Here is a 13,042-nt window from a genome sequence, read left to right as displayed (position 1 = left end):
CCAATCGCAGTCTTCTTTCTAAGCTCTTCCAAATTTTCGTCTTCAAATTATTTGTCCATGATCTCCTCAATGAATGTGGCCTTCGCTTCAATGCTAGCTAACACCCCACCTCTTTCTAAGATGCCCAATTGCATGAATTTAGATTCTAAGGTCTGAATTTACTTAGCAAAGGTCGCTTGGATACCCTTAAGCAAGCTAAACTACCCATACTCACCACTTTTCGACTCAAATCGTCTTCCACCACATTAGCTTTGCCCGAATGATATCGAATGGTCACATCATAATCCTTGAGTAAATCCATCCACCTTCTTTGTCTCAAATTCAGATCTTTTTGAGTGAACACATGCTGCAAACTATGATGATCAGTAAACACTTCACACTTAACACCATAGAGGTAATGCCGCCAGATCTTAAGAGCAACCACTACCGCTGCCAACTCCAAATCACGTGTTGGGTAATTCCTCTCGTGCACTTTCAATTGACGCTAGGCATAAGCTATAACATTCTTATCCTGCATCAACACAACACCCAAACCAGAATGTGAAACATCACAATAAACAATAACATCTTTACCTTCAATTGGTAATGCTAGAATAGGCGTGGTGGTCAAGAGAGTCTTGAGGTTTTGAAAGCTCTCCTCACATTTTTCAGTCCATTCAAATGGTATCTTCTTTTTGGTCAAATTAGTCAAATAGGTGGCAATAGAAGCAAAGTTCTTCACAAATCGATGATATTAGCTAGAGAGCCCCACAAAACTCCCAACTTCCGTCACATAACTTGGTCGAACCCAATTCTTAACCGCCTCAATCTTTTGAGGATCTACTAATACTCCTTCTTTCGAAACTACATGCCCCAAGAATGCAACCGAAGTCAACCAAGATTCATACTTAGAGAACTTAGCATACAATTTTTGTTTCCCAAGAACACCCAAAATAATACGAAGATGGTCGGTATGCTCTTCCTCACTTCTCGAATAGACCAAAATATCATCAATAAATACTATGACAAAAGAATCAAGAAATGGCTTGAACACCCCATTCATCAAACTCATGAAAGCTGAAGGCGCATTGGTCAAACCAATAGACATAACCAAAAACTCATAGTGCCCATAGCGAGTTCTAAACGCCGTTTTGGGCACATCCTCAGGCCTAATTTTCAATTGATGGTAGCCAGACCTTAGATCAATCTTAGAGAAAACTGACGCCCCTTGCAATTGGTTAAAAAGATCATTTATTCAAGGCAAGGGATACTTGTTTCGAATAGTGACCCTATTCAATTGCCGGTAATCTATACACATTCTCATACTACCATTTTTTTTCTTAACAAACAAAACTGGAGCACCCCATGGGGAAGCACTAGAACGAATAAATCATTTATCAAGAAGCTATTGGATTTGCGCCTTAAGCTCTCTTAATTCTACTGGAGCCATGCGATATGGAGGGATAGAAATGGGACAAGTATGAGGTTCTAAATCAATGTAGAAGTCTATATCTCTATCCGGAGGCATACAAGGCAAATCATTAGGAAACATTTCTCTAAATTCTAACACCACATGAATAGACTCAATAGATGGAGTCTCAATCTCAACATCCCTAATATGAGCCAAATAAGCCAAACAACCCTGCCCTACCAATTTCCTAGCCCGAATGGAAGATATGATCTTAGCTTGCTTAGACTTGTACACCCCTTCCCACTCTAATTTTTTCCTTCCCGAAATTTCTAGAGTTACATACTTAGTATTACAATTAAGCACAACATAATAGGGGGACAACCAAGTCATGCCTAAGATTATATCAAAATCAGTCATATCCAAAATCACCAAATCAGCCCAGGTCTAAAAACCCATAAACAAAATAGGACAAGAACGATAGACATCAGTGACTATGACTGACTCTCCAACTGGGGTAGAAACATGGATAAGGGCATCGAGTATATCACAAATCATATCAAACTTTGAGGCAAATCTCACGGATACATATGAAGAAGTAGAACCCAAATTAAATAACACATTAGCCATCCAGTCACAGCTAAGAATAGTACCTGTGACCACCGCGTCAGACACCTCTGCCTCATTCTTGCCCAGAAAGGCATAAGATTGAGCCCTATTATCTTGACAAGCCACTTCTCTGCCTGGTTGCACGTTACCCCTGCATGTATTACCATTTCCTCTACCTTCACGGCCTCGTTGATTACCTCCTCGCCCACCTTGTGGATGCCCTCGACCATTATTACCATTTCCCACGGTACAACTGCTCTAGTCTGCTGCTGCGCAGAATCTTATACACATGGATAGGGACAATCTCTCCTCATATGCCCAGGTTCACCACAATTGTAGCATGTACGATCAAAAGATGGCATGTTGCCCGCAAAAGGTGCGACTCTCTGGCTATCTTGAATCAAATTATGAGGTGGGGTTCCTGAGTAATTACCTGTAAAGGCGGGCATAGCGGACTGAATGGGTTTGGCTGCAAGCGTTGGCCTCCGTGAACCTCTGGAATAAGAACCTTGAAAGTTGCCTGAATTTTTGGCCCTTTTTGCCAATGCCTTAGCCTAACCGTCTTGCCTCACCCCCTCTACTTTCTTAACATAGTCTGTTACCTCATTAAAGCTCCTCTCTGCAGAAGTCATATGAACAGATAATACTTGCAACTCAGAATTTAGTCCCCTAATAATTAAATAACTGGATTCTCTCTTCCTCAGTAGTCACCAATTGAGTAGCATATCTAGACAAAGCATGAAACTTGACCTCATAAGCAGCCACAGTCATACCACCTTGCTCCAAAGCCATGAACTCATCCTTTTTGCGATCCCTCAAAGTCCTAGGCACATAATTCTCCAAAAATAGGGCATGAAATTGGGTCCAAGTAAGTGGAGGTAAAGTAAAAATCTGCATTCCATATAAGCTCTCCACCACTGCTTAGCCTCACCTTGAAGTTGAAAGGACACAAACTCAACCCCATGCTGATGGACAATTCCCAACTTATGAAGCCTTTCATAGCAGTCTAAGATGAACTCATAAGCATCCTCATTCTTCGAACCAAGAAACACGGGAGGCTTTAGTTTCAAAAACTTAGTCAACATTTCATATTACCAGTCATAACAGAACCCAACAAAAGATGAAAGAAAACATCGTTACCTCCCGTTCCACCCGTCTTGGGCGCAATGCTAGCAACAGGGGGATTAGCAGGAGCTTGAGTTGCTTGAACAGAAGGAAGCACTCTAGGACCAACCAACCCTTTCAAGAATGACATGATCTGTCGAGCTAACAATGGGTCTATGGGAGGAACATCAGTAGTCTCAATCTACACCTCTTTCTCTTGTCCCAAATCCTCAACATTCTCATCTATCTCTTCATCATGGGTTCTCATTCACAAGAGCATTCTCAACAGGAGCTTCATTCCCAGCAGGCGCTACTCTTTCATGGCCTCTACCCCTAGCTTTTCCTCTACCCCTGCCTCGACCACGACCTTTCGCTACATATTCCTTAGCTGGAGCATTAACGGGAGCTACGGGCCTGACGCCATTGAATCTAGTGTTAACCATTTGCGGATAAAATAGTGAAGGAGGTTAGATACCAATTTGAATCGCCAGATACCAATTGGAATCAAATCATAGCATGAAAGGAGACAAGAGAAAACAGAGAGATTTCCTAAAGTCCTATAGCCTCTCGAAGAAAAGTAAAGGTGTCCCCATATCGTTCCACAAGACTCTACTAGACTTGTTTTGGTACATCGAGATCAACAAACCTAGGCTCTGATACCAACTTTTTCAAGGCACAGACCGTCGTGATTGACACCCACACTAACCCTTCGGTAGGAGAACCACTACTACAACCCAAAGTAAACAACTAAACCAAAACTAAAGCATGTAAGGATACGAAAACAGGAATTATACTAAGGAAAAAAATAGGGAGTTCCCATAAACTCCAACAAAACTCTAACAACAAAACAAATGCAGAAGAAATAACCTAGAACTTGAAAGTCAGTGTACCAAAGCATCTAAAGTTCAACAAGGTTAAACAAGAAGAGATACATCCCCAAACTAATGCACTAATAACTAACTAGAAAGTCTAAATCCGAAATGGTGGACATAGACGAAAGAGAACCAATGGCAGCCTGGAAGAATTGACTCACCCTTGAATTCGAACGATCAATGATCTTCTAAGTGAGGTCTGTCAATAGCTGCCGGAAGATGCCCTGTACTCAACAAAAATAAGAGCAAGTGCAGTATCAGTACACAACCACAGTGTACTGGTAGGATCACGCGACTATCCCACTAAGTGTAACATAAGCAAGTCAATATAACATTATAAACACATGCATATATCGAACATGTACAATATTATCAACATTTATGAACAACGAATAACTTCACATTTTTCAAGATACACAATTATGACAAGTCATTGGTCCTCTCATGGAACCCAAACCCAAATAATTAGCATACTGAAACGCGGTACCCGCTCCAATGTTTATGCGAAAACGTGGCAACCGATCCCATAATTATGCCGGAACATGGCAATCGATCCCAATTAGTTATGCCGGAACGTGGCAACCGATCCATTCAACACACCACAATCACAATCACAAGTATCTTCTCAAGTTCATACAATTTAGTCATGATTCATGGCATGCATCATTCCTCTATCTCATTTACAACAAACGTGATCAATAATGCAACATTCACATACATACAAGTATCATAGTAAAGCAAGAACACACATACATCACACAATCATAGAATCACAACCATCACCTACCTCAAAACAAGCTTAAAATCCTTAGAAACTTGTTCCTTCCCTTTCCTGAATCGTTCCACTTGTTCTTGGTCTACAAACAACCATTATAACACGAGAATCAATAAACAATAACTAATTATCCGAATTACTAACAACTCTAACAACCCTAGATCATACCCATGATCCCAAGCATCCAAAATAGGGATTTCCACTATGGTTTCCAATTCAAAACCCTCCCCCATCGATAATTACCCATTCCATTACGTTCTACAGATCGAAAAATGGATTCGGGGAGTGAAAAGCTTACCTTTAGCCTCAAGAATGGTGGAAAATTGTCAAGAGTTGCCTAGGGTTTGTTCCTTAGCTTTAAAATTCAAAAAGTTTAGATTAAGGTCGTTTAGGGGTTTATTTATGACTTTAAGTCACGTCTGGCCTGCCACAGCTGCCCTCACCCCGCTTCAGCGGCACCGCCAGAGTAACCAAAACCACTGTCAAAGCGGCTTGCATGAAACAGTGAGCTATTTTAATAATTCCAAGACCCCCATTTCACAACACACCTTTAATCGACGATGCTAAAAAAATACTGTTCACGCTAAGTTCGATTTCGGGAGTTTTACTCACCCGAACTCAATTCTGTAAAGTCGTACAGATTCCTTAACGACTTATCTAACTGCTCATGTAATCAAAATTATAATTAAATCGCCCGATTTCTACCATATTTCCCTACACCTCAACGACTACGATTTCGTCCAAATCTGGATTAGGTTGGGCAATTCCAACTTACTACGAAAAAGTTTTCCGACCCAAAAAAAATTTCCGTTGACTTTTCTATAACGACGAAACCCAATTGTTACACATAGGGTCCCCTTGCCTAATTCCCATGTGAGATTGAAAGAAACCTACTGTGTTGCCATTTATTATAAGGGAAAACTTCACTCTAGAGATACAAAAACTGATCCATTTGATCTACCTACTACCAAAACCTATGTCTTTCAAAATTTTGAGGAGAAAATTCCAATTGACATGGTCTTAGGCCTTTTCAACATTCAATTTGCATATGATCCCTAGTTTTTTCTGTTTAACCCTTGAGTCAACCAGTTCATTGGCTAACAAGGATGCATCAAGAATTTGTCTCCCTGTCAAGAATGCTATTTGGTGTTCATCTACTAGTTTCCCAATAACTATTTTAAGTCTTTCAGTTATCAGTTTAGAGATAATTTTGTAAACCCCCCAACCAAGCTAATAGGTATGAAGTCCTTTAGTTCCACAGCCTCAGGTTTCTTTGGGATCAATGCTATAAGGGTCGTATTGAAAGATTTTTCAAATATTCCCCTTTGGTGAAAATTATGAATAGTTAGCATTAGATCTTCCTTCAATGTATCCCAACATACCTTGAAAAAGCTCTTAGTGAAACCATCAGGGCTAGGGGCTTTGTCTCTATCACATTGTTTGATAATTTGCAACACTTCTGATTCTGTGAAAGGTCTTTGAAGCCAATCATTCTCCTTTATGGAAACTGTAGGACATCATGTCAAAACAAAAGTAGGTCTCCATGGCTCTGGCTTAGTGTATAAATTGGAGTAGAAATCTATCATAGCTTTTTTTATTTCTTCTGGTTCTTGTACTTACTCGCCCCTTATCACCAATCTATCTATTGTATTGTACTTTCTATGTGATGTTGCCAATCTTTGGAAGAATATGATGTTCTTATCCCCTTGTTTCAACCATAGTGCTCTAGATTTTTTCCTCCATTTTTCTTCTTCATGTTTGGCCAGTACTTCAAGTTCCACAAATATTGTTGCCCTAACCAGCATTTCTTCTTGTGATAGTTCTCTGTCTTCCTTGGTTCTGTCCAAAACTATCAATTCTTCAAGAAGACTATTTTTCCTGCTAGCCATTTCGGAGAAGGTCTTCCTACTCCACTCTTTCAATTTTTATTTCAGCAAAATCAATTTTGTGCACAATTTATAGTCTGGGCACCCTTAAACTATGAAGTCATTCCACCATTCCTGGACCATCTCATTAAATCCCTCAATTTTCAGCCACTAATTCTCGAATTTAAAATATGAGTGTCGCTGTTCCTAGTCACCACACTGTAAAATGATAGGACTATGATCAGAGGTTACTCTAGGCAGAATCCTTTGTCTAATGCTCTTGAAGCTGTCCTCCCATTCCATAGAGTATAAGAATCTATCCAACCTTGCATTACTCTAATGATTGAGCCCCTGACCCAAGTGTATTTACCCCCAATCAAAATAGGGTCATGAAGCTCCAATTCTTCAATCCATTTGGAAAAGTCAGTCATTACATTAGTTGTTCTGTAACATCCCCTTCTTTCCACTATATGTCTAATCGTGTTAAAATCTCCCAAGTTACCCATCTTCACTCAGTTCCTACATTGCAGTTATTTCCTCCCAGCATTCAAGTTTCTCCTTTCTGGTGTGAGGAGCATATACACCAGTAAAGGACAAACATGAAGATTCTTGTAGAGCTTCAAATTTATATGTGATTGAGAAGTTGCCTTTCTCCACTTTGGTACACCTTCCATACTATGTTGTCCCATATTAAAAGGATACCCCATTTGCTACCATTTGACTCTCTTATTTGATTTTATATCAACATTGCATGATACATGACCAGTTGTTTAGTTGTCTTGAATATTCGGTACACTATTTCATACTAAAGTTCCATTGCATGGAAGCACTACATTCTTGTTTGCAGAATCAGGAGCAGATGAATGTATAGACTCCGGAGTGAAGCAAGGAAAGTTGGGAATCTTATGTAAGCTAGAGATCGAGAAAGACTTCGACAATCTTCATTGGGATTTCCTCTTAGACATGCTAAAGTTGATGCATTTTGGTGGGAAATTGATAAAATGGATATTCTATTGCATATCTACATTGAAATTATCCATCAACATAAATGGCTCTCCTAAAGGAATCGTTGCCACACAAAAGGGCTTAAGACAGGGTGACCCGTTGTTTCCCTTCTTATTCACTGAAAGGCTTAAGCAAGATATTTGCCACAACAGAACAACATAGGTGGATTAAGGGTTTTAATCCAAGTATCAGAAATCATTGGGAGCTGGTAATCACTCATCTTATATATAGGGATGATTCTTTGATCTTCTGCAAACCAGAAAGGGAGCAAATTGATAAACTAATTGATTTTTTTTCTCTTTGAAGTCATGTACGACTCCACATAAACTATGCAAAATCATGTCCTCTATCCGGTCAATGAAATCTACAACATTCAGGAAGCTGCTGACATCATAGGTTGTAAAGTTGGAGTCTTTCCAGCTAAATATCTAGGCCTACCCCTCGAATCAAACAAAAGTTTCAACCATATGATATAGTAGAAGATTGTGAAAAAAATTGTCTAGGTGGAAAAAGAAGTATCTTTCCTTGGGAGGCAGACTTGTTTTGATCAATATCGTGCTTGATTCATTACCCACCTACACTATGTCCTTCTTTCCTTACTAGCCGATGTAGCTATTAGACTAGATAAATTTTAAAGGATTTTTGTGGCAAGTTAGCAAGGAACATAAAGATTTTCATTGTGCCAAATAGGGGGGCAGTACCCAAGACAGGGAAGCTGGGGCCTCGGGTAAAAAATCGGAAGATTCATAACATCAGTTTGAAGCATAAGTGGCTTTGGAGGTTTAGTCAAGAGGACGAAGCATTATGGAGGACTGTTATTAGTGCAAAATACGGTCTCCTTAATCCCTGGACTACCAAATTACCATCTTCGGGTATATGGCGACACATCAGAGCACATTGGCATTCTTTTTATGCAAATTCAGCTCTCAAAGTTGGAAATGGCAACAATGTAAAGTTCCGGTAAGATATTTGGCTCAGACACTCTCCATTAAACAAGCAATTCCCAATATTATTCAATATAGCACAACACAGCGATGCCACTATCTCGTAATATTGGTCAAAACTTGGCTGGAACTTTACTTAGTCGCAATATAAATGATTGGTATTTTGATAGTATGTCTTCTCTAATGCTTTAGCTACATAGCCAAAGTCTGGTTTAGTCAAAATTGACACTTTAATATGGAATAGAGATGCAAAATGGAAATTCAAGCTCAGACGTTATTGAAGAATATTAACTCTAACTAGTTTTGAATTTATTCCACCAATTAAATCCACCAACTAAACCATATTATTTATTTGAACTTATTTCAACAACTAAACAACTTTTTAACTCTAATTAGTTTTGACTTAATTCCAACAACTAAATCTACCAACTAAACCACATTATTTATTTGAACTTATTTAAACAACTTTAACTCTAACTAGTTTTGACTTAATTCCAACAATTAAATACACCAACTAAATCATATTATTTATTTGAACTTATTTCAACAACTAAACAATTTTTCAACTCTAACTTGTTTTAACTTAATTCCAACAACTAAATCCACCAACTAAACCACATTATTTTAAATAATGAGTCAAACTAGCTAGGGGTTAATTAAACTTTATTTGAACTTATTTCAACAACTAAACAACATTAACTCTAACTAGTTTTAAATTAATTCCAACGACTAAATCCACCAACTAATAGGATCAACTAGTGTTGGTACTTATGCTTAACAACACATTATTTCAAAATTTAAAGCTAAGTGTCAAACACTAGATGGACACAAATTGATCTTGCAAGGAAATTAATTTTGTCATCAATGGGATCAACTAGTGTTGATACATATGCTTATCAAACACATTATATCGATCTTGCAAGAAAATCAATTTTGTCATTAATAGGATCAACTAGTGTTGGTACTTATGCTTAACAAACACATTATTCCTAAATTAAAGCTTAGTATCAATACTAGATGAACACAAACCGATATAGAAAGAACATCAATTTTGTCATCAATAGGGTCAACTAGTGTTGGTACTTATGCTTAACAAATATATTATTTCTAGATTTAAAGCTAAGTGTCAACACTAGATGGACACAAATCGATCTTGCAAGAAAATCAATTTTGTCATCAATAGGATCAACTAGTGTTGGTACTTGGGCTAAACAAACACATTATCACCTAATTTAAAGCTAAGTGTCAACACCCGATGGACACAAATAAATTATCATAAAATTAAAGCTAAGTATCAATACTAGATGGACACAAACATATTATAAAAACAATTGTATTTTAACTTTAGAAATTTAGAAACACCAAACCTTATCTCCTACTTTGATGAAAGAAACAATATAGTATTGTATCAACTTTTTTAAATGTTGAGCTTCCTCAGTTGCCTAGCACGAAAATAAACAATTTAAAATTTCTTTAGTGCTCATTATAGAGAGATTTCAGTCATTATTAACAGTTGACAATTAGTAAACAAGTTTTTTGTTGTTTTTTCTTTTTCTTGATAATTCAAAATAGGTTTCTCTTATTTTCAATTGATCAATGTTTTTTGTGTTTATATTCATCGTTTTGCTGTTACAAATTTCTTATTTTGTGTAAATTTAAAAGATTGTTACACCTAATTCCTTCATCTATTCAAGATTTCCTACTTTTGAAAGCTAATTTGGAAAATAGAATGCAACTCACTGCATCTCAAGCTAATAGAATGCAACTCACTACATCCAAAGGCATGCTCTTCATTCTCTAAGTTTCCTAGCCATTCACTAAATTTCCTAGCCATTCTCACAGAAGACATTCTAAGTTGGAGTTGAGATTGAGTTGTCTTTTTTTGTTTTAGTGATATTCCTAAACTTTTTCAAATTTTGATTTTGGTTGAAGTTGGAGCTTTGGTTTCTAATCTTTTTCAAATTTTGATTTTGGTTGGAAGTTGGAACTTTGGTTTTCCGATCCGTTGAAATTCAGGAGAAAATTTACCCACACCAACCTTCCTATTACCAAATTAAAGCTTTACAATTAACTCATACAATATCTAAGTACCTAAATAAAATTAGAATCAAAACAATAGATCCAAACTAACCCACTGAGCCACTGCATATTGATCTAGCTAGGATCATGACACATTACCAAAAGGTTCACTAACAATTTTGAAAGGACAATATTGATCCAAAAACTGAATGAGGGATTATAAGCTTTATACAATACACATGATATACTGCTTGGTGATTTCCGATAATGAATCATCTTAGGGAATGTATAAGACACAGACAAAGGAAATTGAAGGTGAGCCGAAGGAAAATGCAAAAGAAGGCAGTATTGAAGCCTCAACTACGTTGTCTCAAATTAGGATAAAACCTCCTTTCTCTCAAGGATTGAGGAAGAAAAATGACAATGTAGTGAACCTTTTGGTAAAGTGAATGCTTGGAAAGTAAATATACTATTGAGGATGCCTTGACCGAAATGTCGGGTTTTGTTAAATATATGAAAGAATTAGTGACAAAGAAAAGTGTTATAGATTGTGAAACAATTGAAATGAAGCAAAAGAATGCAATCCTCAAGAAAGATGATCCGGGATCTTCCACTATTCCATGCTTTATTGGTGCATGTACTTTTTCAATGCCTTTTGTGATCTTGGTGAAAGTATAAATTTAATGCCACGGATGATATTTAATAAGCTTGGGCTTGAGGAACCGAAACGAACAAACATGAGGCTCTTATTGGCTAATCGTTCAATAAAGAAGCCGGTTGGTGTGGTCCATTATATGCTAGTGAAGGTTGAAAAAGAGATAGAGTTTCACGTTTTTGCAACTGTCAATTTGTCACACTTCTATCAAGTCAAGCACAAAGTGGCAATGCCCTACCATCCTCAATCTAGTGAACATGTTAAGGTGTCAAATCGAGAGATAAAGAACATCCTACCCAAATGGGCAAATGTCCACCGCATCTATTGGTTAAGAAAGTTTGATGAAACACTTTTGGCCTATAACACGACATTCAAGTCTCCTATTAGTATGTCTCCATACAAGTTAGGATTGGGAAGGTCTGTCATCTTCCGGTTTAGTTAGAGCACAAAGCCTTATGGGCATTGAAAAGGATCAATTTGAATTGCGAAGTGGCTTCTAAGAATCGTGTGTGTCAAGTCCTAAAGTTGGATAAATTTTGGCTGCAAGCATATCAAAGCTCCGTTCTCTGTAAAGAGAAGGTTAAATGGTGGTACGATGCAAAGATCTTGCCTCATGAGTTTATGTGGTGGAGATAGTCCTACTTTTCAATTCAAGGTTGAAACTCTTCCCAAGCAAGCTTAAGTCCAAGTGGACTAGTCCGAACAAAATCATGAGAGTATATGGAAATGAAGCGATTGAATTTGAAGATGCAAAGGGGGTGAGATTAAAAGTCAATCGTCAAAGGTTGAGGGTGTACTTTGGGGGAGGTTGTGACGTGCGAGTTATTGAAATGGTGTACTTGGATGAAAGGGCAACCAAAGCGTTAGTTGTTTTTAATAATATGGGTATCACTTGTGCAAGACATGAGTGAAGATCAACGATTGAGAGAGGAATTCACTGATCCGCCATAATTGTTGTGCAAATCTCCATCGAGTTTGCCAACTGGGCTGCTCAACTTTAGGTGCACAATATCTAGTTTACTAGACTGTATCCTCAAATTGACAATACACCGATATGACTGGGCGGACCTCATGTACTTCGCCTAATATGGGGAAAATGTTAGGGGTAACATTGGGAAGTTCGATCATGAACGTGGACATTCGACGGTTCTCCCATGGACTTAAGGCGATCTCACTACAGCCCACCGAAATTGAGGGTAAATTCTCATTATAGCCACAAGCACATTCGACAAACAACCTTATTTGGTGATCCAAATAATGAGTCAGTGAGTTTGATCCTAAAATCATTTAGGGAGTTCCTCTATATAAGCTCACTCATTTCATTTTTTTGCATTGAGGACACTGCATTTTACTTTTTGGTGGGGTGAGGGCCCTTGTGCCAATATTCCTCTTTTTTATGTGTTTGTTGTTTTCATAGTGTTTCAGTTAGCTGTTCTCTCTTAGCCCCCCATGAGTTTTGAAAGTCTTGAAATGTTTGAGTTTTCATTGATAAATGATTAAAGGATCGATTATATTTGATATCAATGTCTTGAGTAGTACTTGTTATGAGCATGATGTATAGTGTTGGTATTGCAAGAATGAAATCGATGTGGTTGCTCTTTTGAGTGATCTCTTTGAATCTTTTTTTTGACTAGCTATGTTTTGATATGAGCATAATAAGGATTAGTCCAACGCATATCTAACAAAAATAATTCAAACAAAACAAAACTCAACTATAATGCCATTGTAAAAAAAATCACAACTAAGGCTATGCTTTTGGGTTTAAAAATGTATCAGTAGCCAATCCAAGATTGATTGTCCTTGATTG

General features: G+C 37.7%; 2 protein-coding genes across 3 annotated transcripts in view; both read right to left on the bottom strand.

Moving 5' to 3' along the window:
• Positions 1-9,999, bottom strand: part of LOC125846935 (uncharacterized) — a 61,829-nt gene extending 51,830 nt beyond the window's left edge. Inside the window, exon 1 of the mRNA XM_049526640.1 lies at positions 9,929-9,999. The gene's annotated coding sequence lies outside the window, so the exon portion shown is untranslated. The remainder of the gene's footprint in view (positions 1-9,928) is intronic.
• LOC125846928 (urease accessory protein D) overlaps positions 1-13,042 on the bottom strand; it is a 586,865-nt gene that overhangs the window by 300,715 nt on the left and 273,108 nt on the right. The window lies entirely within an intron of this gene.

The sequence above is a fragment of the Solanum stenotomum genome, chromosome 12 (genome assembly GCF_019186545.1).
Source record: "Solanum stenotomum isolate F172 chromosome 12, ASM1918654v1, whole genome shotgun sequence".
Classification (NCBI taxonomy): domain Eukaryota; kingdom Viridiplantae; phylum Streptophyta; class Magnoliopsida; order Solanales; family Solanaceae; genus Solanum; species Solanum stenotomum.
The sequence above is the reverse complement of the archived record's forward strand: the minus strand, read 5'-3'. Positions and strand labels throughout refer to the sequence as shown.